The sequence below is a fragment of the Pseudophryne corroboree genome, chromosome 5, assembly GCF_028390025.1.
Source record: "Pseudophryne corroboree isolate aPseCor3 chromosome 5, aPseCor3.hap2, whole genome shotgun sequence".
Lineage (NCBI taxonomy): Eukaryota > Metazoa > Chordata > Amphibia > Anura > Myobatrachidae > Pseudophryne > Pseudophryne corroboree.
The window spans coordinates 32690934-32718297 of NC_086448.1; the positions used below are offsets into that span (position 1 = coordinate 32690934).

The 27364-nt window shown below is 47.8% G+C and overlaps 1 protein-coding gene across 3 annotated transcripts in view; it reads right to left on the reverse strand.

Annotated features, from left to right (window-relative positions):
• GPR20 (G protein-coupled receptor 20) overlaps positions 1–27364 on the reverse strand; it is a 141492-nt gene that overhangs the window by 78983 nt on the left and 35145 nt on the right. For 2 of the 3 annotated variants that reach the window (XM_063921196.1, XM_063921198.1), the window contains exon 1: positions 5429–7468. The gene's annotated coding sequence lies outside the window, so the exon portion shown is untranslated. Of the gene's footprint in view, positions 1–5428; positions 7469–27364 lie in introns of those variants that run through there. The other variant, XM_063921197.1, reaches the window with a different exon arrangement.

The window sequence follows — 27364 nt, forward strand, 5'->3', positions numbered from 1 at the left end:
ATTTGGAGCTGAGGGTACAGGTGTGTACGCGGCGACATGTATGTAGGAGGGTAGTCTTGGGGAAATGAAAGTCGCAGAAGTCTATGATATCGATATATTGGCCCCTGTCCTAATAATCTGTCGGTCTTTTGCGTGCCGGTATTATTTTATTCTTTTATATGTATGTATTGTCTAGGTATATGATGTCGGTCTTTTATGTGCCGGTATTATTGCTGTCTGTTTTATGATTTGTCGATCATTTGCCTGTCTATGCATACACTGTCGGTCTTTTACTTGTCGATATTATCGAGGTCTGATTGATTAATTGTCGGTCTTTTTTACTGTCTATGTATGCACTGTCGGGTTTTTGTCATGTCGGTCAAATGCACGTCTGACTTGTGTTTTGTCGGTCTTTTGTGTGTCTGCATATATACTGTCGGTCTGTTGTGTTTCGGTATAAATCTTGTCTGATGAAGGACTTGTCGGTCTGTTTTGTTGTCGATTTATGCGATGTCGGTTTAGGGGTGTTCGATGTGACTGTTGTCTGACTTATGAACGGTCGGTCTTTGTTCTGTCGGACTGTTGGTCTTGTCGGGTTTTCCTTTGTCTTTATTTTAACTTTGTCTGACTTTTAACTGTCGGTCTCTCACTACTGTCTAACTAGTGTCTTTCTGTCTTCTGTTGTCGGTCTTTTCACTGTCTGTATTCTTCATGTCGGCGAGTCAGCCGGAACCCGTTTCAAGATGCACAATAAGGAGGCATTTGTAGAAAAATGGGCTGCATGGTCGAGTCACCAGAAGAAAGCCATTACTACGCAAATGCCACAAAGCATCCCGCTTACAATACTCCAAACAGCACAGAGACAAGCCTCAAAACTTCTGGAACAAAGTCATTTGGAGTGATGAGACCAAAATTGAACTTTTTGGCCACAACCATAAACGTTACATTTGGAGAGGAGTCAACAAGGCCTATGATGAAAGGTACACCATTCCTACTGTGAAACACGGAGGTGGATCACTGATGTTTTGGGGATGTGTGAGCTACAAAGGCACTGGAAGCTTGATCAAAATTGATGGCAAGATGAATACAGCATGTTATCAGAAAATACTGGAGGAAAATTTGCACTCATCAGCCCCGGAAGCTGCGCAAGGGACGTACTTGGACGTTCCAACATGACAATGATCCAAAACACAAGGCCAAGTCGACCTGTCATTGGTTACAGCAGAATAAAGTGAAGGTTCTGGAGTGGCCATCTCAGTCTCCTGACCTCAATATCATTGAGCCACTCTGGGGAGATCTCAAACGTGCAGTTCATGCAAGACAGCCCAAGAATTTACAGGAACTGGAGGCTTTTTGCCAAAAAGAATGGGCAGCTTTACCATCTGAGAAAATAAAGAGCCTCATCCACAACTACCACAAAAGACTTCAAGCTGTCATTGATGTTAAAGGGGGCAATACACGGTATTAAGAACTGGGGTATGTAAACTTTTGATCATGGTCATTTGGGTAGTTTTTGTCGTCATTATGATTTAAAAAGAGTAAACACAGTTGTTTGACAATAAATGGCTTCACCCAACCACTAACCATGAGCGAAATAAAAGTTTGTGAGTTATCATTCATATTCCCTGACAAATGGGCAGAAAATCACAAATTCTGCTAGGGTATGTAAACTTATGAGCACAACTGTATATATATATATATATATATATATATATATATACATATATATACATATATATATATATGAAAAATGACTATTAGATAGATAGATAGATAGATAGATAGATAGATAGATAGATAGATAGATAGATAGATAGATAGATAGATAGATAGATAGTAACAGCAGAGACTCGGCACTCCACATAACAATAGCAACAAGTGGCTTAGCGGGTGCCGTCAGAAGCAGACTCCCATCTGCTAACATATAATATCATACGGAGCGTCACTCTACGGACTTCAAATATAAAATGTACAGACTATCAAACGTCTGTGCAGCAACTATTTTGGTTTACTCAGCCGTCATCAGGCATATGCCGCACCACATCTATCATATATATATATATATTTATATTATTCAGCTAGATTTAATTTGTATTGTATATTCAGGTGTGTTGCATATTGGTGTAAGAATACTGACTTATTTATTCTCTCTATGTAAATGATGACATGTGCGCTGGACCCATAGGGTAACTCGCGTTATAGTGTTGCACGGCCTGCACCTGTGTATAATGTCCAAATGAACTGTGAGAGGTGCAGAGTAGCGTCTTTTTGTTTACATTTAGCATCTTATTTGCATTGCAGACGCAGCGATACACCTCTCACAGTGCAATACCGGCCCCGGGCAGTGACTATAACCACCCAGGCATTGCTACTACACACGTACAGAGCCGCAGATGTATCCCAGCCGGAACTTAGCTGTATTGTAGCACTTCTTATACAGATGCAGTCACACACAGATGCGCAAATGTCGCACATCACAAGGATCAATGCAATCTAGCAAAGTAATTTTGTTGTTTCCGGTTGTTCTATGTGTGTGAATAAGACGCACACTGTGAGGCGCGCAGAAAGGGGATGTGTGGCACCACTGGACACACCTGTAGGTCTTTTGTACGGTTTGCGCTATGCGCCTGATACATGTCTGTACGCACTCGCCTACGCAGCTGCGTTTCTCCAGGCTACGGACTTGTACACCTACGCAGCATTGATGCAATAGCGAGGAACATCGATTCCCCGAGTGGGTCTATGGCCACGCAGACAGGCCGCGGCAGTAGTGACGCTGACGCCATGTTTCTCTGTGTACATGATCGCAGCTGACGGCAGGTACATACCCCGATAACGGCCGAGACTGTTTTTTGCTGCTACTCTCCGTTACCTCCCCCAGTCAGTCCCTTCCTGTCAATCACTCTGCGATGAGTCCTGACTGCGAGCAGCAACCCAGAGGTACCTTGGCGCAGTGTGATCGCGTCGCCTATGAACAGTCTGCCGACAATCGCTCAGTTGTGTGAATATCAGCATTATGGATGAATTAAGCCCTAAGTAAGCAGCTGCAGATCCCAATGGTCAATACACACAGTACCGGGGTAAGAGGGCGGCCCAGTCTGATGCCCGGATTACATGGAGCTGAGGTGAAATCTCTGATACACATCTGGTCAGTCCCGGATTATCAAATAGGCAGAGTAGGCACCTGCCTATGTACCCCTCATCTTTTAGGGGCCCCGAGACAATGGAGCTGATAAAACCAAGACCCAGGCCAAATCTCTGCAGCACTTTGCAATATTATACCCACTCCACCGAGCCAAAGTCCTTGGCGGCATCAAGAGACCCCACTACTGCCCCCTACTCAGCATCATGAGACGTTTGGGCCTCTTTTTCCCTCTGTAAGATTTCCCTCCCTCCATATGTACTCAGATAGTTGACAGTTGCAATGTCAATGTGGTTAAAAGGTCGACATCTGGAAAATGTTGACAGACATGGTCAGAATATCAACACATGGAATGTCAGCACTAGCATTAAGGTTAGAGGTTAGGGTTAGAATATGGTTGTAATTACGGGTTAGGTGTAAATGTATGTTTGCTCCGCTGTTGGGATTCCCCAGATGTTGGTATCTTCATCATTACCCCATTTACTGTATTCCCCTGTGTATGAGGAAGTCAGACTGTGCTTCTATAACTATTGTACAACAGAACAAGGGGGGTCATTCCGAATTGATCGCTTGCTGTCGTTTTTCACAGAGCAGCAAACAGGTCACTGCTGCGTATGCACCGCAATGCGCACGCGCGTCGTACGGGTACAAAGCGGATCGTTGCTGAGCGATGGATTTAACGAAGAATCCATTCGCACAGCCGATCGCAAGGAGATTGACAGGATGAGGGCGTTTGTGGGTGTCAACTAACCGTTTTCAGGGAGTGTTTGGAAAAATGCAGGCGTGTCCAGGCGTTTGCAGGGCGGGTGTCTGATGTCAATTTCCGGGACCAAAAAGACTGATGTGATCGCAAGGGCTGAGTAAGTCCAGAGCTACTCAGAAACTGCAAAAAACTTTTTTCGTCCCGCTCGGCTGCACACGCGTTCGTACACTTGCAAAGCGAAAATACACTCCCGCGTGGGCGGCGACTATGCGTTTGCACGGCTGCTAAAAGTAGCTAGCGAGCGATCAACTCGGAATGACCCCCATTGACATGTGAAAGACACAATGCAGACGGATCAGAAACAGGTGCACCGAGGGCTTGGGTGACACCTAGTGATGATACAAGAGAACTGCACCCTATTATCAGCCTGTCTGTTTCATAACAGGATGAAATCCCCCAAAATACATAAACAATATTTATTGCACGTTTTTGGAATGAAGTCAACAATAAAAAAATGAAGATTTTTTGTTTACGCCAGTAATTAACAATTGTGTATGTGGGACGCAAAATATCATACTCTTAGGCGTAAATCGCACATTTACAAAGGTGGATCAGATTCTGGCTGTCATTTACTGGTTACATTGCTCCAATCAGATTCTCACTTATAATACCCGTCACTAATTATACAGTAATCCCATCCGTGGGAGGCTAAATCGTACTGTAACCGTAACGTACAGGATAGTATCACAGATACGGCGACCCCTGTAGACTATACTATCCTATCTGGAGAAAATAAGCCCATTTTCATACATAAATTAAAAAAGAATATTTCCATTATTTTGGAAGTGTTATAATTAATTCCTTTTTATTATTTTTTAAAAGGCGTTTTCACCTTCACGTGCCTTCATCGTCCAGTATGTACGCTTGTGTAATTTTGTCTAAATATATAGCTTTATATTTCTATCTGCTTTTCAGCCTTGTATGTACATCATCTGTTAGGTTGCTTATATTGTGTTGCATCACAGCTGGACGCTCTGCATTACACACAACTGTATCCAGCGATCACTGTATCGCATCTAAAAGGATAAAAAAACAAACAAACAAACTGATGATGTATACACATGGCTAAAAGACCCAGAGACCCAGAACGATGTATTTAGTATACGCTGGAGGAGGACACAATATATCCAAACACATTGGAGGAAAGCACATTTGAATAAAAAAACAAACAAATAAATACAAGATAAAGGCGCAGTTGGCGGATGGCGGTCAGCTTGTACAGTATGAGTCCACCGCCACCGGGGCACCTGTTTCTGCAACTGATAATATACTCTGCACACAAAAATATATAAAACACCTAGGCATTTATCCACTAAAACCATATTCCTGCATAATTTAGCATATATCTCTATCTATCTATCTATCTATTATATATATATATATATATATATATATATATATATATATATATATATATTGATGAACGTTTAACCCTTCTGTTCCCGCAATTAGAGGACTGGTGCCTCATGCATGGAATGGACGTGGATCCGGGGAAAGTTGCAGCATACAGTCAGATACAGTATGAAACAGAAACTTGTACTTACAGCGAGTGAGGAGGGATCAGCCGCAGATCTCCCGGCATCCAGGATGAAGTGACTGCAGTGTGCAGACTGCCAGAGTCTCAGGGATACAGGAACCAGCCCTCAGTTTACTTAGACTTTGACGTCAGCTGCTCCTCTCGCATCCTCTGCTTAGTTTGGGTGAAGGCAGTCCTTAAAAGACAAAAATAAAAGAAATAATAATAGCTCTGCTTGGATGTGACCAGAAGGGGACTGCTGGGCAGGATACCGGCTCCCGCTTACATTGCGGGGCTTTCAGCCCAGGAGTCTTGGAGAGAGATAAAGTGGAGAGAAACAAAGTATGATGTGTTGAACCTAGGACAGAGACAACGTGGAGAGAGATAAACTGTGGTTATTTCTCAAAGCTTGGAGAGAGATAAAATAACAGCCAATCAGCTCCTGACAGTTTGTGTTTGAAATCTAACAGTTCTGAGCTGATTGGCCGGTAGTTTATCTCTCTCCCCACTGTATCTCTCTCCAAACGTTGATAAATCTCCCCCCAGTTGTCAGATATCCGTGTTTTACAAGTGCTGGCTTGGAGGTCTGATCCTCCATGTTTCACGCTAGGTAAAAATGAATCCGTCCCAAGTTTTAAGTGGTGGTTAAAAAGCCAAACAGAATGTACAGGCCGCACCTGAGGAACACCCGAAGCAAAATGAAGGGATCGTTGTCAGCCAGTCAGGAGCAGACTCTTATGTGATTGGCTATCTGAGAGACCGCTCGTGATTGGCTGTTCAGCTAGTGTAGCTCGTGAGGAGCAGTCAGTTTCACGTGTCTGTATTTTCTGTCACATATGGATTACCTGCTTTGCGCTGAGTTATGTCACACCAGGTAAGTGGTCATTGTTATCCAAACACGTTAATGAAGCACCTGGATGAGCAAACTGAGTTTCATGGAATTTTTATTTTTTTGGCAAACTAGGCTACTTGCTCCGTCTGTGTAGGGCCACGTTACACGTTCTGTCGCCCGACTGCCGAGGATTCCCCGCTGGGTATTTCTATTTTCTCATTGCACAACTGTATAAGGAAATAAAACAGGGGCCTAATTCAGATCTGATCATAGATGTGCTAAATTTAGACATGTGGGGGGACGTCCAGTACAGGGCTAGTCCGCCCCGCACGTCTGGCTCTGCCTTTCCCCGCACGGGTGCAAAAGCACTGCACAGCGGCATTGCTTTTGCACCCGGTGAGTAGCTCCCTGCCAGTGCAGCTCCTGCACACCGGCAGGCGGCTACCCACCGCGGCCCGCCCTCGCAACTGATCGGACACACCTGGGATGTCAAGACTGCGCCCCGCCAACGGCGTTCTAATGCCGTTGGCACGTCCCCTCCCGCCCTGCGACCACTTCTGCCTGTCAATCAGACAGAGGCGACCGCAGCCCTGAGATGCTTTTAGCATGTCACTGGGCTCCCGGGGTGCACCAGCGCAGTGCGCCCAGCTGCCCGAGCGCACTCCATAAAAGAATTCAGACTGTGATTGCTGCCGCTGCGGTGATCTAGTCTGAATTACCCCCCAGGTCCCTAGTCATACACGTGTGATATATACGTTGGTATAAATTTGCATTTTATATGATGTTCCCGAAACTGAGCGATTATTTGCAAGTGTGCAATCCGCACAGAGAACCCCTACGGAGCATGCGTTACACGGAGTGTACCCCACAGGGGCGCCGTTGTGATTGTGACAGACAGTATCAGAAATGGGCAGAGACTGGGAGGTGGCTTGAAGTGAATGCAAAAAAGTCCGCCTCATGGGGCGTGTTATGGCAGTATCGTAGGAGTGTCGGAGGAAACAGCTGCGCTCCCAGGCGCACAGGCGCTGCCACAGAGACCATAAAGATAAATGAAGCTACATAAACCTCAGCAGATACAAGTCTCCGTCTCACATCGGCAACAAAAGCAGTGAATGGCAATAGCTGTGGACCCTGGGCACAATGGGGGTCATTCCGAGTTTTTCGTTTACGATCATCTTCCCAGACATGCGGCGGGACGCCCAGCACAGGGCTAGTCCGCCCCGCATGTCAGTCCGGCCCCCCTTCCCCGCACAAGTACAAAAGCATCGCACAGCGGCGATGCTTTTGTACTTGAAGAGTGACTCCCGGCCAGTGCAGCTCCTGCGGCTGCCCCGGGTCGCAGCGGCTGCGTGTGACGTCATGCAGCTGCTACTGCCCGTCACCCGCACAGTCCTGCCACGCCTGCGCTGGCCGGATTGCGTCCCAAAAACGGCGGCCAAACGCCGCCGTGCCACCCCCTCCCGCTCAGCGAATGCCTCTGCTTGTCAATCAGGCAGAGGTGATCGCTAGGTAACGATGGCCTTCGGCCGTCTGGCATGCGCCGGCGCACTGTGGCACCGGCGCACTGTGGCACCGGCGCATGTGCAGTTCCGTCCTGATCGCTGCGCTGTGAACAACTGCAGCGTGCGATCTGGTCGGAATGACCCCCAATGTTCTGGGCATGCGCAGTGCGAATTCCTGCAAGATTCATTATGCCAACTAGCTTATGGCTCGCGATGGGCCTGATTCCTAATTGAATGGCGACATCTGCAAACGTTTGTGGTCGCCAGATTTACTCCGTGATGCTAATGCGAGTATTCGTCCATCTTCATGCATATACATTGCTGCGCCCACTGTTCCCCCCGGCCACAGCTGGTACTGTCTGGAAGAGGCGTCCCTTCTCCGTACACACACCACAAAGGAGCGCAAAAATCTGGCTGCGCGCCCTTCATACTTCCGTCCCATTAGACAGATCATTTCTGTGTGTCCGCATAGTAGCCACCCAGAAACGCCCATTTCCCCACAGTGATCCGGGTAAGGGTTGACGACAGGACAAAGCGCCTAGGCCTGACACCCTCCTAGCAGAGGCAATAGCCAGTAGGAACAGGACCTTGACCGTGAGCTATTTAAGGTCCACTGACTCAAGAGCTTCAAATGGAGACTCTTGCAGGGCATTCAGGACAACAGCCAGATCCCATGGATCCACAGGAGGGACATAGGGAGGCTGAATCTGTAAAACACCCTGAGTGAAAGTATGAACGTCAGGAATAGACGCAATTTTTCTCTGAAACCACACCAACAAGGCAGATATATGAACCTTGAAGGAGGCCAGACGAAGGCCTACGTCCAGGCCTTGTTGCCGAAAAGCCAAAAGACTGGAAGTTCTGAATTTGAATGTATCGCATTTCTTAGCAGCACACCAGGTGAAGTAAGAATTTCAGACCCTGTAATACTGTATATCCATGCAGAAGCCGGTTTTCGGGCCTTTAGCATAGTTTGGATAACTACCTCTGAGAATCCTTTGGCCCTCAGGAGTGATGCTTCAAGAGCCACGCCATCAAAGCCAGTCTGGCCAGGTCCGGGTAGACACAGGGGCCCTGAACGAGGAGGTCTTGGCATTGCGTAAGCAGAAGAGAACGCTCTATCGATAGACCTTTCAGGTCTGAGAACCAATGCCGTCTGGGCCACGCTGGAGCGACTAGAAGTAGTATTCCTCCTTCTTGTTTAAACTTCCATTGTACCCTGGGCAGGAGTGACACTGGAGGGAACACGTATGGCAGCCGAAAGTTCCATGGAATTGCCAGTGCGTCCACGAATGCTGCATGAGAATCTCTGGCACTTGATCCGAAGACCGGAACTTTGTGATTGTGTCGAGACACCATCAGGTCTACATCTGGTAGGCCCCATTTGAGTTGAAAGACTTCCGGATGAAGACTCCACTCTCCGGCGTGTACGTCCTGACGACTGAGGAAGTCCGCTTCCCAGTTGAGGACTCCCGGAATGAACACTGCCGATATTGCTGGCAGATGGCGTTCCGCCCAACAAAGGATTTTTTACACTTCCATCATTGCCATGCGGCTTTGAGTGCCTCCTTGATGATTTATGTATGCCACTGACCCTGGAAAGAGTGTTGCTCCAACACCACGCCCCATCCCCTCAGACTGGCATCCATAGTCAGTAGGACCCAGTTTGGGATACAGAAGGGATGGCCCCTGCTTAACTGTTGGTCCTATAGCCACCAGGTCAGCTATAGACGAACCTCCAGAGTCAAGGAGATCATGTGAGACCTGATCCGATGAGGTAGGCCATCCCACTTGGAAAGGATTAACAGAATGAAATTGAGTGTACTCTCCCATGTCAAAAGCCGACACCATCAGGCCTAGTACTTGCATCGTCGAGTGTATCGACACTCTTGGGTGAGAGAGGAAGTATCTTACCCTGTCCTGAAGCTTCAGGACATTTTCTGGAGACAGAAACAGCTTTTGAATGTGTGTGTCCAGCAGTGCCCCCAGGTGCACCATGCTCCAAGCAGGTACCAGCGAAGACTTCTTCCAGTTGATGAGCCAGCCGTTGGATTGTAGGAAGTTTACCGTCAGTTGCAGATGACTGAGAAGGACATCATGGGAGTTTGCCAGGATCAGCAAGTCTTCCAGATATGGCAGGATCCTTACTCCCTGGCGACGGAGATGAGCCGTCGTCACGGCCATAACCTTGGTGAAGATCCGAGGGGCCGTGGCCAGTCCAAACGGCAGAGCCTGGAACAGGATAGTAACAAAGCAGAATTCTTTTATGTATTTACAACCCTTTATGAAGTCTAAGAACACTGTACGCTGTTTACTTAAGAAGTACCGTAAGGGTACGCTGGTTGCGTAACGATCGCTCAGCCGTAGGCGAGACGCTCAAGCGTCACGTTCGCTCACGGCCCAGAGATCACAGGACAGAATGATTCGCTATGGCGTAGCGGTTCGCTCGAGACCACGAGGAGATCACCAGCGGCGCAGACGCTCACAACGCTATACCTTTATGTCTAAACCTTATACCAATGAAATACACAGAATACCTTAATGTGAATACAGGGTGTAAGTGCAACCTTGTGTAACCTGACTAACTACAAAGCTGCTTGAGCGTTACCGACGCTCAAGTGAACACTTAACACTATAGGAAATACACAGATGCTGGTTTAGGGTCCAAAGCCTATTAACTGTATTATGTCTAATATACTTGTAAAAAGAGAATAACAGTACAAATGATACACTACAATATAACAGAGACTTCCTAACCAAAATACAATACTATCTAATACAATACAATACTAGTCTAGGGGAGATGTGAGAGAAAAGAGAAAGGAGAGAGAGAGAGAGAGAAATTGGCTCACAGTAAGACAATGATTACGGAGAGAAACTTACGCACAAGGGGAAACGATCGCAAGCGCCTCTGGACATCCAGCTTCCTGATTATCAGCAATGAGAACCATTTGAAGAGAAGTGCAAGCTGGATGTCACAGACCCGTCTTTTATGCTACTCACACAATGCAATCTAATGGTCCCTACAGTCTCACTGTCCATTGGACGCAGGAACTCGGCTTCGCATTATAACAAAGGTCATAGGTTGATTCATACAGGTAAACTGTATCAGTGGTCTTGGTTATGCAAAACAATGGGTGATAACTAACACATTCCTGTCTTCTGGAGAGCTATTGTTTGGCGAATACAAAACAGAATCCTGTCTGGGTTCTGTTCTATATTCATGATGTCCACTTTCAGTTGAGACAATGACGTCTCAGCCCTTATTTTCCTGTATACAAATCCAGCCCCATTTGTAAACACAGGTGTTGGCCTTCTTCATTGAGTCTCAAAGCTCAGTGTAATTAAAGGCTATTGCACTCCGTCTGCGGGAAAGATACTGATTTGGAGTACAATTGATCTTCAATTACTATTCCTGTGTTTACCTTATGCATGTGTAGATATGAGGCCCTCTTAACATGCAAACTATTGTTTGGGGGATCTCTGAGGTCAAAGAGCCATTTGAGACCCACTGATGCCTGTCTCCAACTGTTCAGATGCATGACTAAGTAAGAACAAATAAAATGGACATAACTTCTTATGTCCATAACTATTCGCACGAGCGATTAATACGCTCCAAACCAACACCGGAATATCGCTAATTAAATACTCTTCCGATGGGTACCAAACACTGCTGTATGATTCCTGTTAGACCCTTCGTACAATACAAAGAGGGATTCCTCTGCTCAGGGACATTCTATATTAACCAAACTTTCAGAATCTATCAAAGGGACCATGATCTACAAACTACATTAATTGTGAAAATATGTAACGAATGAGTCGCACGCTACGACTACATAAACTCTACCGTAAATACGCATACCGTGCGCCCGCGGGTGCACGCTATTGCGGGTATGCGTCTTCACGGGAGAGCGTACGCATGCGCAGCGCGGACCAGTGTGCGGTGCAAATATGGCAACGTGCATAGAGACATTTTTCTGACTTTGACAGTCCACCCTTTGGCAGTCAATAATAACTGCCACCTTCTAAAACATTTCAAAAGGAGAAAAATGTAAGTCAGGGGTTAATTGATTTCCATGGTGGGGAAAGGAAGAAGAGTGGAGTAGGTGTGAAGAGGGTATGACCTAGTGAGAAAGCAGAAGCATGTGTGTATGAGTCCATGTTTGGAGGGTCATGTATCATCGTGCCGTACGTGTGGTAAATCAAGCTTCGAGGTATTGCGAAGTATACATTTGAATTCCTTCTTATCCCGTACTAAGGGTCTGTGGATGGGCTGTCAAACTCTACCGAGCTCATTTCGGCTGTGGTTGTAACAAAATGGGGATGCACATTTTAGTTGATGATACATGAATGGGGGAGGTATGCGGTTGCTGATATCTGTGCCTGTATTCCCTATCGTCTATGTGTGTCGTTACCTGAGGGTTGTAGAGATGAAGATAAAGAACACTTACGAAAAATGCAATGATATCCTATGTCAGGTAAATGTACATCTGTCGTCGAAGTTTTGTTCGGTATCTGTTGAAAGTCGTCTTCTTTGCGCTGTTTTGCTCATTAGGTGTGAGCAATAAGCTTTGTCAATGCCATCAGATGTACAGAAAATGTTGGGCTAGCGTGAGTTTAAAAATACTAGGGAAACTGGGGATCCATGGCAAAGTTCATCAAGTGTCCATATTTAAAGTTGTCAAATCTTCTTCTTTGGTCAATCCGTTGTCTGTATACATCTCGTCTCGTCAGCTTCCTCGTCCAAGGGGGTCTTTGTATCTTGGAGAAAAGCAGAAAAACAGGTGAAAGAAACGGACCGTATAATCGCATTTTCATCACATTCTGGTTTCTATCATTGGGTCATAAATCAAATCCAGGTTAATTACGGTTTCCTCACTCCTCAAGCTCATCACTTTTGTACTTTGTTTGCACCTCATTAAAGCCTGCCCGCATCTAAATATCAATCCAATCGATATAACGACACCCAAGATACATAGTAGAAACTTTCCAACATCCATTATGACTCCTTGAGCCCAGTCTCCTAAACCGGAGAACCAATTTCGCGGGTTCAACCATGACACCCAACCAGTCAGCTCATTACCTACAGCAGCAAGGGTGAGATTGTGTTTTCGGCGAAATTCCCACTTCAATTGGAGAATATCGTCCATCTTTTGATCTATGACCTCGACCGGATCCTCGGTGCTATTCGTGATATACGTGCAACACTTTATACCGTACTGTGTTGCCAATGTAACACAATATCCGCCTGTTACTGCTGTAAGATAATTAAGAACCATCCTATGCTGAACTAGTTCTGTTTTGTAAGCTTGAAGTTCTCTTCCAGTGTATCTAAACGTGTCATCATACATTTCAGTGATATTATCTAACAAATTGGCGAGTGCGGAAATGTATCTATAATTCATCACTCCTCGAGCGGTACGAGTGAAATCTAACGCTACCAGAACCTGAATCCCGGTGGATTCATGGATAAGATCAGAGGCCGGATGCTCTAACCTTTCTGACAGTTGTCTTTTAACTCGGTGCTCGTAATGAGTGTGAGTATAAGGAGCTTGGGCACCACGGTGTATGTCCTTCATTTTGTCATGTGTAACAGTCATCACTTCAGGCAATACTTTTCCAATATAACACAATCCTTCAGAGTTTGGGGCAAGCCACTTGTACGCCTTTCTCCCGCATATGAAATATGCATCATCGGGGAGAACATAAGGGACGGAGAAGGACATGATCATGTTACAAACCTTCCAGGTGAAATCTCCTGACCCTAATTCTTCCATCTGCTTAATGCACGTATCAGTTTGTACGATATGTGCACAGTATCCTGGTGATACCTCTCCAACTCTAGTAATCCTATTTCCTAAGGTATATCGATACCGGAAAGATTTTCCTCTACTGGCTATGTGGCGTACCAGCTCTGTATCTGTAGGCATTCTATCTGCTCTGTGTGAAAAGGTCATGGTAAGGTTGCTCCATGACACTTCCCAATTTCCCGGCTTACGGGGATTGGAGATATTAAAACATAAGAGGGACCTATCCACATGGTATTGGTGGAGCTTCAAACTAGGAGGGCTGGAGATGTTAAACCTCCGGTCCACCGGTCTCCCACCCCTTAGCTCAAGTACCTCCCCTAACGTTAAAGGAAATGGTACTAGCCCTGATTTGCTATGACCCTGAGGTACTTGAGAGCATACCCAGCAATCTGTTTTATTTAACACGTTACCCACTAAGGAGTGATGGTCACTCAATGGATGCTGGTCCATATGGATATTAAGACTGGATTGGCATTTCTTTATGCATCCATCTTCAACCATTGTCACAGAGCCTACAGATACAGTTTTTCTTTTTTTTTTTTTAACTAACAATCCTTCAAAGAAAATGTTTACAGATAACATGGTTGTTAGATCGTGCCCGGTACTCGCCTTTGCTTGGTGATTGGGTTGCTATTGGAAATTTACACCTCCGTCTCAGTCATCAGGACCTTTCTGGATCCTTTCTCGACCTCACTGGTACTCTCACCGAAACAGACTGCTCTGGTCAACATCATGGTTAACGGGAAAATCCATATCACAGTCTCTTGGGGCAAGTCCATCTTACAGGAGGAGAAAAGAAGAAATTTGTAAAGGGGGTATAAGAAAACAGTTTGAGGGGGAGAGAACTTGTTACGATAATAAGTTCTCTCGTCTTGTTGTTCTTCTTGTTCTGCTGTCCTCTCAAAGGTGCTGTCTCTCAGTCTTCCAAACGAACATTCTGGTGATGCAATATTCCTTCCTAACCGGCGATCTTTCTGTAAGGAGAAAAAAATCTGGCATTACCATTGGTCCAACTGAGGGGTGACATACCATCTTTAAACCATGAAAACATGAGTGAGAAGAGAGAGAAAACACAAAAAAAAAACAAAAGAGATAGAGAACAATTCATGTGCATATATACATTACATAACTCGACAATAACCATCAATAAGAGAAGAGAAACAAAGCATTTTTAAACATTGTCAACATTAAGAAAACATTGTCAGACTATTAGGCTGTCGTATCTACGTGTCTAATGGTTTCCTTGAGCAGTCCCTCCCCACCAGCACTTGCATTATTCCACTGTCTGTATCTGGCCAGAATACATTGTGGTGGATAGGTCATGCTGGGGTTTGGTAGACTTCTGCAAGGACCAAGCGAATATGCAATGTTCGAATTCTTACCAATAATCGTCAGAGATGGGGATAGAGAGAGAGAGAAAAAACATTTTTCACAAATACATTTACAACGTTTAACCTGGTCATTCCTGTGTCTTCAGTGAATGACCTCCCAGTTTACTAACCATTACCTCAGGCTTACCATCCGTCGTATGATCACCTTTCTTGACTACCTATCATGGGTGTGGCTCAAAATTCCTCCTATCTGATCTCTGATTATAATGGTGTGTGTTGTAATTTTGCTCATTTCTTGGTCTAGGGGGTCTAACTTTATGTGGGTTATTACAGTTGTTGGCATAATGCCCTTCTCTTCTACAATTGTAACAAATCCTTGGCTTTCTCCATGTGCTAGGGGCCTGGGGTTCCGGTCGACTTGATGCATTCTCTAGTGCTTGGATGTTCAGTGTCATCAACCGCTCTCCCTGCGCTTCCCTGGTTCTTTTGATATTTCGGTCATGCTCGATAGCGGACTCTCTTAATGCCGCAACCGAGATACCTCTCCAATGAGGTATTGAGGTTTGTACCCTAATTTTTAGTGTGTCTTTCAAGTTGCTCGCTAATACGGACACAGCTACCTCTCTGTGGTGTACATTAGTTTCAATGTCATCTATACCAGTGTACCTAGCCATATCCTGCAGAGCCCGGTGAAAATACTCTTCTGCGGATTCACCTTCTTTTTGTCTTATTGTATAGATTTTATTCCACTTTGCTACTGTAGGAAAATATTCTTTCAACTGTAGATTGATTCTTTTTACATTATCTTGGTTATACTTGTTTGTTAGTGGCACTTCCTCATCTAGCTTACAATCAGTGATAAATTTCACTGAATCAACATCGGGGGGTAAACATGCCCTCAAAACTGTCCTCCAATCTTTGTTACTTGGCTCTGCAGTATGTCCTAGCACTCTAATGTATCTTTGACAAGCAACTAAGTCTTTCCTGGGATCAGGAAATTCAGACAGAATTGCTCTTAATTCTGTTCGGGAAAAAGGGCAGTACATGGCGATGTTCCTGACAGGAGTGATTCCTGAAGAGTCAGTTTCCCCATTTGGTACTGCAATTACCCTAACAGGATTAAGTCCAGTAATGTCATTCTGAATTGATTCTATGATATAAGGTACATTTGTTTGTGCGTGATGTATAATACCATACATACCTGTGGACACGACCTCACCTGACCCTCCATTAGGGGGTTTGATTACAGTTTTTACCGATTGGGTCGCGTCCACCTGGATGTCTTGTGTGATGGCTTCTGGAGGAGGTGCCGACATCGTTCTGGGTTCACTTTCTTGTTGGTGTCCCTGAGGAAAGTTTAACATGGGGTGCGACTTGCATGGGTTAATAGTTGTACATTCAACAGCATTACAATTAGCATTGTTACATTTATCACACTTATTCTTATTATCTGTACTACTGTTGCTAAGAGCATTTTTATTGTTCACCCCTGTGCTTCTCTCCGCAACCACAATCCCCTCCATTGCCACCTCTCCCCTCTCAAGATGAAAGTTAGGTAAGTAAGTTACATTTCTTTGCATTTCACTCTCCTGTTGCCATATCTGTAAACAATCATAATGCTTGATTCGTCTCTTTGCTGATTTGATGAGACATATCCTTCGCCTTAAATTATGCAACACCTCTAAGTCAAAACTACCTATCCCGGGAAATGGTACCTTATCCCCCGCAGTCATTCGTGTCCATTCATCACAAAAGGTCTCAGAGTGGGGACCATATTTCCCCCACATTACTAACCGAGCAGACCCTCGGGGTCTGCAAGCCTCTGGAGTCTGAATCCTGACCTCCGACCGTCTCTGTATTGTGCACTTGGCTGCCATCGTGGACCTTTTTAACACAGAAAAAACTTCCTAAAATGCACCAAACACAGAACTTCGTTGGAAATCCTTAAAGCTCTTCCACTGAACTTCTTCTGCTCCGGGTATCTCCGTTCCGCCTTCTAGCAGACACGTGTAGCCGTTGCAGGCCCTATTTTTAGAGATTTTCCTGAGAAAATTCCCTTCCTTTTTCTTTACACAAATCACGCTTGCATGTGCTCCCTACAACACGTATGAGGGCAAGATTTACGCATGGATATACGACCTCATATCACGTTGCGTTATTGGTCACACATACAACCGTGCGGTCCAATCGTACCACTTATAGACACTTGTTGCCCATAAATGGTAGGATCATTGGAGTCTCCCTACTGTGCTCCAAAACAGCCAGAGCGTAATACAATGAAAACTTTATCACACTCTGTTGCACGTTTTCACTCAGATCGTGCTCATCACGTTCCACATAGATCACAAAGTTCACAAAGCGGGATTATCACATAGATCACAAAGTCCACAAAGCGGGATTCAATACACTCATACCGTTTTCAACCCACTATCATTCTTATAGTTTTCTGATCAGAAAAATCATTTCCCGTAGTCTGATAGCTCTCCCCAGAGGTATTACAGTAAAGTAAGGTATTTAAACTAAGTTTTGGAAAGCTGAAATCAATTTGTGCTATTTATCGCTTTGCGTTATTTACCGCGTTGCGCTACTTATTGCTTTGCGCTATTTATCGCCTTTTAATTATAACATTTGTGATTTGTTACATGAGCGTACACGGACGCTCCGTTGCGCTGCGTGCGTCGGCCTTTGGGTTGCGTACGCAAGTCTCAGTCTTTTGTTAGAGACACGTGTACGCACAGCAAAGATCCACCGTAACACGATTTATACGTTTATCAATGTAGATGATCCTTGATCATTTACCGCGCACCACACTGACCTTGTCTCTTGGCAAAGCTGTGTGTTTGTCTATATTTTAACTATGTTGCTTCTACTTAAATTATTGAAATAGCGACAAATCTCTCTCAGCACATTTATCAACTATAAAACTGGCAAACAGGATAGTGATATACGAAAAAAATGAAATACACGGATGGAAAAGAAATGCAGATATATATGTATACGTGCGTATATACGCAAGACAGAAGAAAAATACAGTTTTAAAAGACACAAGCGTTTTGTTCTTACCTCCTGGTCTCCGGATTCCTTCAGCACTCTTTATCTAAGCGAAGCAGACGCTTATCCCATCAGCACTGCGAGACAACCTCCCGCCCTTTTGCTGGGGGATAATGTCTGCTGATCTACCTAGTGCAGATATGTGAAGGACTGGACGGCCCCCAATTAACAAAGCAGAATTCTTTTATGTATTTACAACCCTTTATGAAGTCTAAGAACACTGTACGCTGTTTACTTAAGAAGTACCGTAAGGGTACACTGGTTGCGTAACGATCGCTCAGCCGTAGGCGAGACGCTCAAGCGTCACGTTCGCTCACGGCCCAGAGATCACAGGACAGAATGATTCGCTATGGCGTAGCGGTTCGCTCGAGACCACGAGGAGATCACCAGCGGCGCAGACGCTCACAACGCTATACCTTTATGTCTAAACCTTATACCAATGAAATACACAGAATACCTTAATGTGAATACAGGGTGTAAGTGCAACCTTGTGTAACCTGACTAACTACAAAGCTGCTTGAGCGTTACCGACGCTCAAGTGAACACTTAACACTATAGGAAATACACAGATGCTGGTTTAGGGTCCAAAGCCTATTAACTGTATTATGTCTAATATACTTGTAAAAAGAGAATAACAGTACAAATGATACACTACAATATAACAGAGACTTCCTAACCAAAATACAATACTATCTAATACAATACAATACTAGTCTAGGGGAGATGTGAGAGAAAAGAGAAAGGAGAGAGAGAGAGAGAGAAATTGGCTCACAGTAAGATTGTCTTACTGTGAGCCAATTTCTCTCTCTCTCTCTCTCCTTTCTCTTTACGGAGAGAAACTTACGGAGAGAAACTTACGCACAAGGGGAAACGATCGCAAGCGCCTCTGGACATCCAGCTTCCTGATTATCAGCAATGAGAACCATTTGAAGAGAAGTGCAAGCTGGATGTCACAGACCCGTCTTTTATGCTACTCACACAATGCAATCTAATGGTCCCTACAGTCTCACTGTCCATTGGACGCAGGAACTCGGCTTCGCATTATAACAAAGGTCATAGGTTGATTCATACAGGTAAACTGTATCAGTGGTCTTGGTTATGCAAAACAATGGGTGATAACTAACACATTCCTGTCTTCTGGAGAGCTATTGTTTGGCGAATACAAAACAGAATCCTGTCTGGGTTCTGTTCTATATTCATGATGTCCACTTTCAGTTGAGACAATGACGTCTCAGCCCTTATTTTCCTGTATACAAATCCAGCCCCATTTGTAAACACAGGTGTTGGCCTTCTTCATTGAGTCTCAAAGCTCAGTGTAATTAAAGGCTATTGCACTCCGTCTGCGGGAAAGATACTGATTTGGAGTACAATTGATCTTCAATTACTATTCCTGTGTTTACCTTATGCATGTGTAGATATGAGGCCCTCTTAACATGCAAACTATTGTTTGGGGGATCTCTGAGGTCAAAGAGCCATTTGAGACCCACTGATGCCTGTCTCCAACTGTTCAGATGCATGACTAAGTAAGAACAAATAAAATGGACATAACTTCTTATGTCCATAACTATTCGCACGAGCGATTAATACGCTCCAAACCAACACCGGAATATCGCTAATTAAATACTCTTCCGATGGGTACCAAACACTGCTGTATGATTCCTGTTAGACCCTTCGTACAATACAAAGAGGGATTCCTCTGCTCAGGGACATTCTATATTAACCAAACTTTCAGAATCTATCAAAGGGACCATGATCTACAAACTACATTAATTGTGAAAATATGTAACGAATGAGTCGCACGCTACGACTACATAAACTCTACCGTAAATACGCATACCGTGCGCCCGCGGGTGCACGCTATTGCGGGTATGCGTCTTCACGGGAGAGCGTACGCATGCGCAGCGCGGACCAGTGTGCGGTGCAAATATGGCAACGTGCATAGAGACATTTTTCTGACTTTGACAATAGTGAAGGTTGCCAAAAGCAAACCGCAGATATTGCTGATGCGATATGGCAATAAGTATATGCAGGTAAGCATCTTGTATATCCAGGGATACCATATAATCTCCGGGTTCCATGGCCAGTACAATCGAGCGCAGTGTTTCCATACGGAACTTGGATATTCTCACAAACTTGTTCAGTGATTTGAGGTTGAGTATAGGCCAGAAAAACCCATTGAGTTTCGGTACTAAAAACAGGGTCGAGTAGTATCCACCGCCTCTCTGGGATAGAGGTACCGGCACCACCACTCATGTACCTAAGAGGGAACTCACAACCATTTGTAAAACTTGCGCCTTTAACGCATCCGAAGGGATAACCGTTGTGCAGAACTGGCAAGGGGGACGCCTCTTGAAAGAGACTGCGTACCTGTGAGAGATGACTTCTCGCACCCATGCGTATGAAGTGGTCTTTAACCAGACCTGGGTGAATCGCAGAACCTGGCCTCCCACCCTGGGATCCCCCCGGGGGTGGCCTGTCCTGTCATGCAGCCAGCTCGTCGTGTTTAGAAGCAGGCTGACGGGCTGCCCAGGATTGTTTTACTTTGGGCTTGTGGTTTTGGAAGCACAAGATTGTCTTGGGTATGCCTGATCTTTTGCTTTCCCTTGAGGTCAAAAAGAGCGAAAAGTGGTACCTTTTGCCTTCTGTGCAGAAGGAGTAGTGTTAGGGAGAAAGGCAGTCATAGCAGCCACCAACTCAGACACAATTTTATTGAGGTCTTCCCCAAACAGGATGTCTCCCTTAAAAGGGAGTACCTCCAAGGTCTTTTTGGATTCCATGAACACCTTCCATGACCTCAACCACACAATACAGCGAGCCAGGATGGACGTAGTCGATGCCTTGGCCACCAACACACCTGCCTCAGAGGACGCCTCCTGAATGTAATAGGCAGCGGTGGTAATGTGAGACAGGTACTGTCTGGCAATGTCAGATATGTCCTGAGGCAGCTCTTCCTCTAATGCCTTAACCCATGCTTCAATTCCTTTTGCAGCCCAGGAGGCTGCTATAGTGGGTCTATGTACAGCACGTAAGGGAGTAAATAGACTTCAGGCATCCCTTCACACGCTCATCTGTCGGTTCCTTCATTGAGGTGACAGTGGTGACAGGCAGAGTAGATGACACCACTAGACGGGTGACATGGGAATTCACCGGTGGTGAATTTTCCCACTTGTTACACAACTCTGTAGGGAGAGGGTAGTTAGCTACTGTGACCGGACGCCTTTCGTTCGCGTTCCCAGTGCACAGAATGGAAGGTTAGGTCACATGGGACCTGACCACATAGGGGATTCCCGCTTACCGTCAGTAACCGCCTGTTACTGACTCCACCCACTGCGCTGTGGGCGGGTTTATGCTGCCACCACCAAACTCCTAATCTGCCGTGGCGTTTGGAACCACAGTTCTGCTCTGTATGTGCCGACACGCTGCCTTACCACACCTGTGTGGTGTTAACGAATCCCAACTAGCCACTTGCTAGGCCTCTACCGGTAGCTGGCGGAAGGCGGAACTTGGAGACGTTAGGTACTTCCCTGGACAGCCGGAGGATGGGTCTATGTTTGGCATAACCCTGTAGGTCACAAGATGAAGTAATCTTCTTGAGGCAGATGTTTATTTGCTCAATAATAGTCTTAAAAAAAGACTCTTCCCTATTGCTAGGGGCAACAGCATACAGCAAGATGTTCACATCAGAAAGTAGTTGGTATAATACAATTTTCATGGGGCAACTGCCCTCCTTTTATCCTACTCCAATACACATTACCACAGGGGGTAAGCCCGCCCTGTGGTGTACAACCAATCAATGTGTACCCATGGGCTGTGCATGCCTTGGTCACATGCACAGCTAACATTGTTCTCTATGGACGGTGGGGAGTGGTCACTCTCCTTTGTCTGTCCCATCCTGGAGGATCAGGATACGCCCCGGTGCCGTTCAGTCTAGGCTGGGGGAAGTTTTCCCGCCTAAACTGACTTCCAGAAACCTGCCCGGGACCTAGCCCACTGCCTGCAGCCTGGATTTGAGCTCCAGAGCTGGGCAGCCTAGATCCACGGTCAAGGTTTCCTGGCCACTACGGGTGATCTCCATGGAGCTCCAGAAAACCACTCAGCTTGTTTCAAAGCTGAGCTTCTCCTCTCTCTCCCAATGCCCCTTTCAAGTGTGAGGCTGGAAGGGAAAGTATTCCGATTTTGGGGAAAAGGTCTGGGAGAATCCATTAGCCTGCACAGCCATGGATTCCCCCCTCCTGGGACACACAACCAAGTAAGTGCAATTTACCTTTAAATACATTTAAAATACACTGTACATTCCCCTCTAAATATACACTGAGCCTGTGCCCTGCACAGGCTCCACATACCCAGGCACTGCAATGCCTCCCAGCACAATACACTTTTTATTACATTTAAAACACAATGTTTTTGTTTTAAATACTGTGCCCAGCGGGGCTCCCCTAGCCCTGCAGCCTAGCTGCTAGGGCTCTCTCTCTCAGTGCTGGAGGTATGGGGCTGGCTTCCCCCATCCTCCAGCCTGCCTGCCTGCCACTAGGGTCCAGGGACCTGGCTGTCCCTGTCTCCCCAGTGTGGCACTAACTTGGTGGCCTCACCGCACAGTGCGGCGCACCCCCCTGATCTGACACTTGTCCCGGCCGCCGTGGCTCTGTGTCTGCTGCAGCACTGAGGTGCCGGGAGCGTAGCTTCCGGACCCCAGCACTCACCAGCCTGATTGTCCCCACGCCGCTAGGGAGCCGGCTAGCCCGGTCCCCCATGAGCGGCGCACTCTGGTGCCCTCGCCGCGCAGGGGGCCGGCTAGCCCGGTCCCCTGCATGCGGCGCTGATATCTGTGGCCTCATTGCAGCGTCTGGTGGGGAGCCGGGCTGCGGCGCACCCCCCTGCCGCCCAGCAGCCCGGGACGTCCGTCCCGGCTGCCGCGGCTGGCTACCTCCAGTGTGCTGAAGCGCTCCCGGCCCCCCAGCAGAGGCAACCCCAGAGCGCGCTGCAGCGGGAGCTGAGCTCCCAGCCGCAGCGGCTCACCCTTCTCCCGCAGCGCACACACAGCTCAGTGCGCCGGGGGCTGTGCTCACCGCTGCCGTTACCGGGAGCGGAGCTCCCGGACTCCGACGGTCAGCGGCTCACACAGATCGCTGCAGCGGGAGCTGATTTCCCGGCTGCAACAGTTCCCCTCCGCACACACTGATCAGCGCGCTGGGGGCTCCCTCACTGCCGCGGTCGCCAGAGAGGTCTGGGAACGCGGCACATAAGTAAAAATACATTTTTAAATCACACGGCGCCTAGCGCCCAATACATTTTAAAAGTGGCGCCAAGCGCCCATTGTCCTCATATTGGCGCCGGGCACTAGGGGTTAACCCCTTCAGTGCCGCGGCGGCCATTGTCCACGTGGGCTGGGGGTCTCTCCGGCCACACTCCTCCCCCCCATTCAAGCGGGTCAACCAGGGACCCTTGTCCCAATGATTTGGTCCCGCAGTCCTTAATGGGGTTACCGGGAGATCTTTGGGGGCTCAGGCTCCTCCTGACGTGACAGTCCATCCGCATTGCTATGAGCCTTGCCTTGCTTGTGGATAATATGAAAGTCATAAACCTGAAGAGCAAGGCTCCACCGCAACAGTCTGCCGCTTTCCCCCGTGGTGTGCTGGAGCCACCGTAGTGGATTGTGGTCCGTTATCACCGTAAAATGGCGGCCATACAAATAGGGCTGAAGCTTCTTCACAGCCCAAACAATAGCCAAACACTCCTTTTCAATTGTGGCATAACCCACCTCCCGCGGTAGCAGCTTTCTGCTCAAATAGGCCACAGGGTGCTCCTGTCCATCCGGCCCCTCCTGGCTCAGTACTGCCCCGAGTCCGTACTGTGACGCATCAGTCTGCACAACAAAATTTTTACTATAGTCCGGCGCCATCAGTACTGGGGCTAGTACTAGAGCTGTTTTCAACGACTGGAATGCCAACTCACATGCGGTCGTCCAGTCAACTATCTTGGGGAGTTTCTTCTTAGTCAGATCAGTCAGGGGTTTGGCCACGGAACTAAAGTCAGGGACAAAACGTCTGCAGTACCCTGCGATCCCTAAGAAAGCCAGGACCTGTCTCTGGGTTGTGGGCCGGGGCCAGTCGCGGATTGCCTCCACCTTCGCTGGTTCAGGCTTCACCTTACCTCCCCCCACACGGTGTCACAGGTACTGTACCTCTGACATCCCCATTTGGCACTTGTCTGTCCTGATGGTCAGACCTGCCCACAGAATCCTCTCTAACACCAACCCCACGTGCCTCAGGTGCTCTTCCCAGGTTCGGCTGAAGACAGCAATGTCATCCAAGTAGGCCTGGGCGAAACCTCTGAACCCCTTCAGCAGGTCATCGACCACACTCTGGAAGGTGGCTGGCGCATTCTTCATCCCAAATGGCATGGTTTTGAACTCAAACAAGCCAAAGGAGGTGATGAAGGCGGACCATTCCTGAGCCTCGGGAGTCATTGGTATCTGCCAATACCCCTTGCTCAGGTCGAACGTAGAGATGTATTTCGCTCCAGCCAACTCGTCTAACAGTGCGTCAATGCGGGGTAGGGGATAGGCGTCGGATTTGGTCACTTCGTTCAACCGGCGGTAGTCTACGCAGAACCTGGTTGTCCGGTCCTTCTTGGGAACCAGTACAACGGAGGCGGCCCATGGACTGTTGGAGCGCGTGATTACGTCTAGCGCTAACATCTCCTGCACCTTTTGGTAGATACTCGCCTGGGCCTCTGGTGAGACCCGATACGCAGGTTGCCGAATCGGCCTATGCTCACCAGTAGACAGTGTCTACATGATGGGCACGTAGGGAAGTCAGGCCGGGCTGCCTGCTGAACTGGGCCTCAAAGGACTGCAGCACTGATTCCAGCTGCTCCCTCTTGGGGTTACCAAGCTCACTGCTCCAGCTAACTTCCTCTACACCACCCTCACCCTTGCCATCCGCGAGGAGGTCAGGAATGGGATCTTTTCCTGGTTCCTCCATTGGCAGGCAGCACACAGCGGCTACCGACTCCACACGCTCGTGGTATGCCTTTAACATGTTTACATGGTAGGTACGCTGTCTCCTACCATCGCTGTCAAATGACACCACGTAGGTGATGTCGCTTAGGCGTTTTGCGACCGTGTACGGCCCCGCCCAGGCAGCCTGGAGCTTGTTCTGACGTGTAGGCACCAGAACCAGCACCTTCTGCCCTACTCCAAACTCCCGAGCACGCGCGCCCTGGTCATACCAAGTCTTCTGCTTGGTCTGTGCTTCCGCAAGATTCGCTTGCGCTAGTCCCATGAGATTCTCTAACCGATCTCTGAGCTTCAACACATACTCCACCACGGACTCATCCTGGTGGATCAGCTCCCCCTCCCAAGACTCCCGGAACAGGTCGAGAGGTCCACGGACTCTGCGGCCATATAGTAACTCGAAGGGCGAGAATCCGGTTGACTCCTGGGGAACTTCCCGATATGCAAACAGGAGGTGCGGCAGGTATCGCTCCCAGTCTCCCCCCTCCGAAGTCACAAATGCCCGTAGCATCTGTTTCAGAGTGCCATTAAATCTCTTGCAAAGTCCGTTAGTCTGGGGATGATAGGGGGCAGTGCGGAGTTGACGCACTCCGCACCTCGCCCAGAGACACTGGACCAGATCACTCATGAACTTCGTCCCTTGATCAGTTAGGATTTCACTGGGGAACCCTACTCTACTAAATATGCCTAGCAGAGCGTCCGCTACCTTTTCCGCAGTGATGGCGGACAGAGCCACAGCCTCTGGATACCGGGTAGCATAATCCACCACGGTGAGGATGTATCTCTTCCCCGATCTACTGGGCACAGGTAGGGGACCTACTATGTCCACGGCCACTCATTGGAAAGGTTCCCCGACTATTGGCAAAGACCTCAGGGGAGCCCGAGCACTGGGGCATCCAAGCAGTTGGCATACATCACAGGACTTACAGTAGGTCCGGACGTCATCCGACACTCCGGGCCAAAAAAAGTTCTGCGTCAGGCGCCTCAGTGTTCGGTCCCTCCCCTGGTGTCCCACCAAAGGAATTTTGTGTGCAACTGACATCAGTTGCTCCCGAAAGCTCCTGGGAACCACCAGTTGAACTTGCTCCCGCACCGGCCTATCCTCTTCTACCTTGGCTACCCCCTACAGTAACCCTTTCCACCAGGTTACACTCCCTGTCCCCATCCCAGAAAGGCCGCGGCCAGCTTGGCGCCTCATACCTTCCAGGGATGGGTCAGAGAGCTGAGCTTTCCTAAACTCCTGCCTGCGGCCCTCACTTTCTCCTAAGTCTGGACACTCTACAGGGGGAATATTGGGGTCAGTCAAGTTGGGGTCAGTCATGGTAGGGTCGGGGTGGTCGCTCATAGTCACCGCCGGAGTTGGCAAACCACTAGGGACAGGAGCATCACTGGGCACCCCTACAGGATTCAACAAACTGGAACCGACATCCTCTGCATTGCTAGGAGACGTAGGCCCACCAGAGGCAAGGGGCAGATGTGCTGATCTGGCCGCTGTGGTCTTTTCCTCTGGGATGGCTGACGCTGTGGTTGGCAGTTGTTCAGCCACTGTGGTCTTTTCCTCTGGGCTGGGCTGTGCTGGCAGAGACGATGAAGACTGTAGTCTGGCCGCTTGACTCCGGGTGATGGCGTTCGCAAAGGCAGTAACGATTCCTCCACCGAGATCATTCCCCAAGACGACATCAGTTGGGAGGCCATCCATTACGGCAACATCTCTTAGCTCTTGTCCAGCTCCCCAGTCGAGGTAGACTCTGGCCATGGGCACTTCTCGCTCTAGCCCATCGGCCACTGTAACTTTTGTAGTGCAACCCTGCAGTACTGCAGCAGGATCGACAAGGTGGGGGCTCACAACAGTTATGGAGGCCCCAGAGTCTCTTTAGCCTTCGCCCTGCAGGGACCCCACTTGGACCGGCTGCAGGTGCCGCCACATATTTGGTGGGGGCTTCTTAGCCATACAGGTGACTCTCTCCGCAGAGTCCACCTGTTTCTCGCCACACTCCATCGGACTGACTGGAGGGGGTACAGTCTCTGGAGGCTCACCTCCACGGGTTAAGCAAGCAATCCGGGCTCCAGCACTCGGATTTGGGGCACGAGTCTGGGGTGCTTGGGATGCAGGACAGTTCATCCTCAGATGTCCGATTTTCCCACAGCCATAGCTGTGGGAGGCGTGTCCATGCGTGGCTCCGATGTCCTCTGATTACTGGCAGGGGCACTGCGGGGCGGTTGCTGGCCAAAAGCACCCGGGTTGGAAGATGCTTGCTTTGGGGGGCGATGAGCTGAAGAGGGGTGTCCCCCTGGTGGTACAGTCTTTTGGGGCTGGCTGCTGGTTGGGCGCTTCTGCCCATGTGGCCAAATTGCCACATACTTGTCTGCTAACTGGGCAGCCATCTTTAAGCTGGGTGGCTCCCGGTCCAGCACCCACTCCT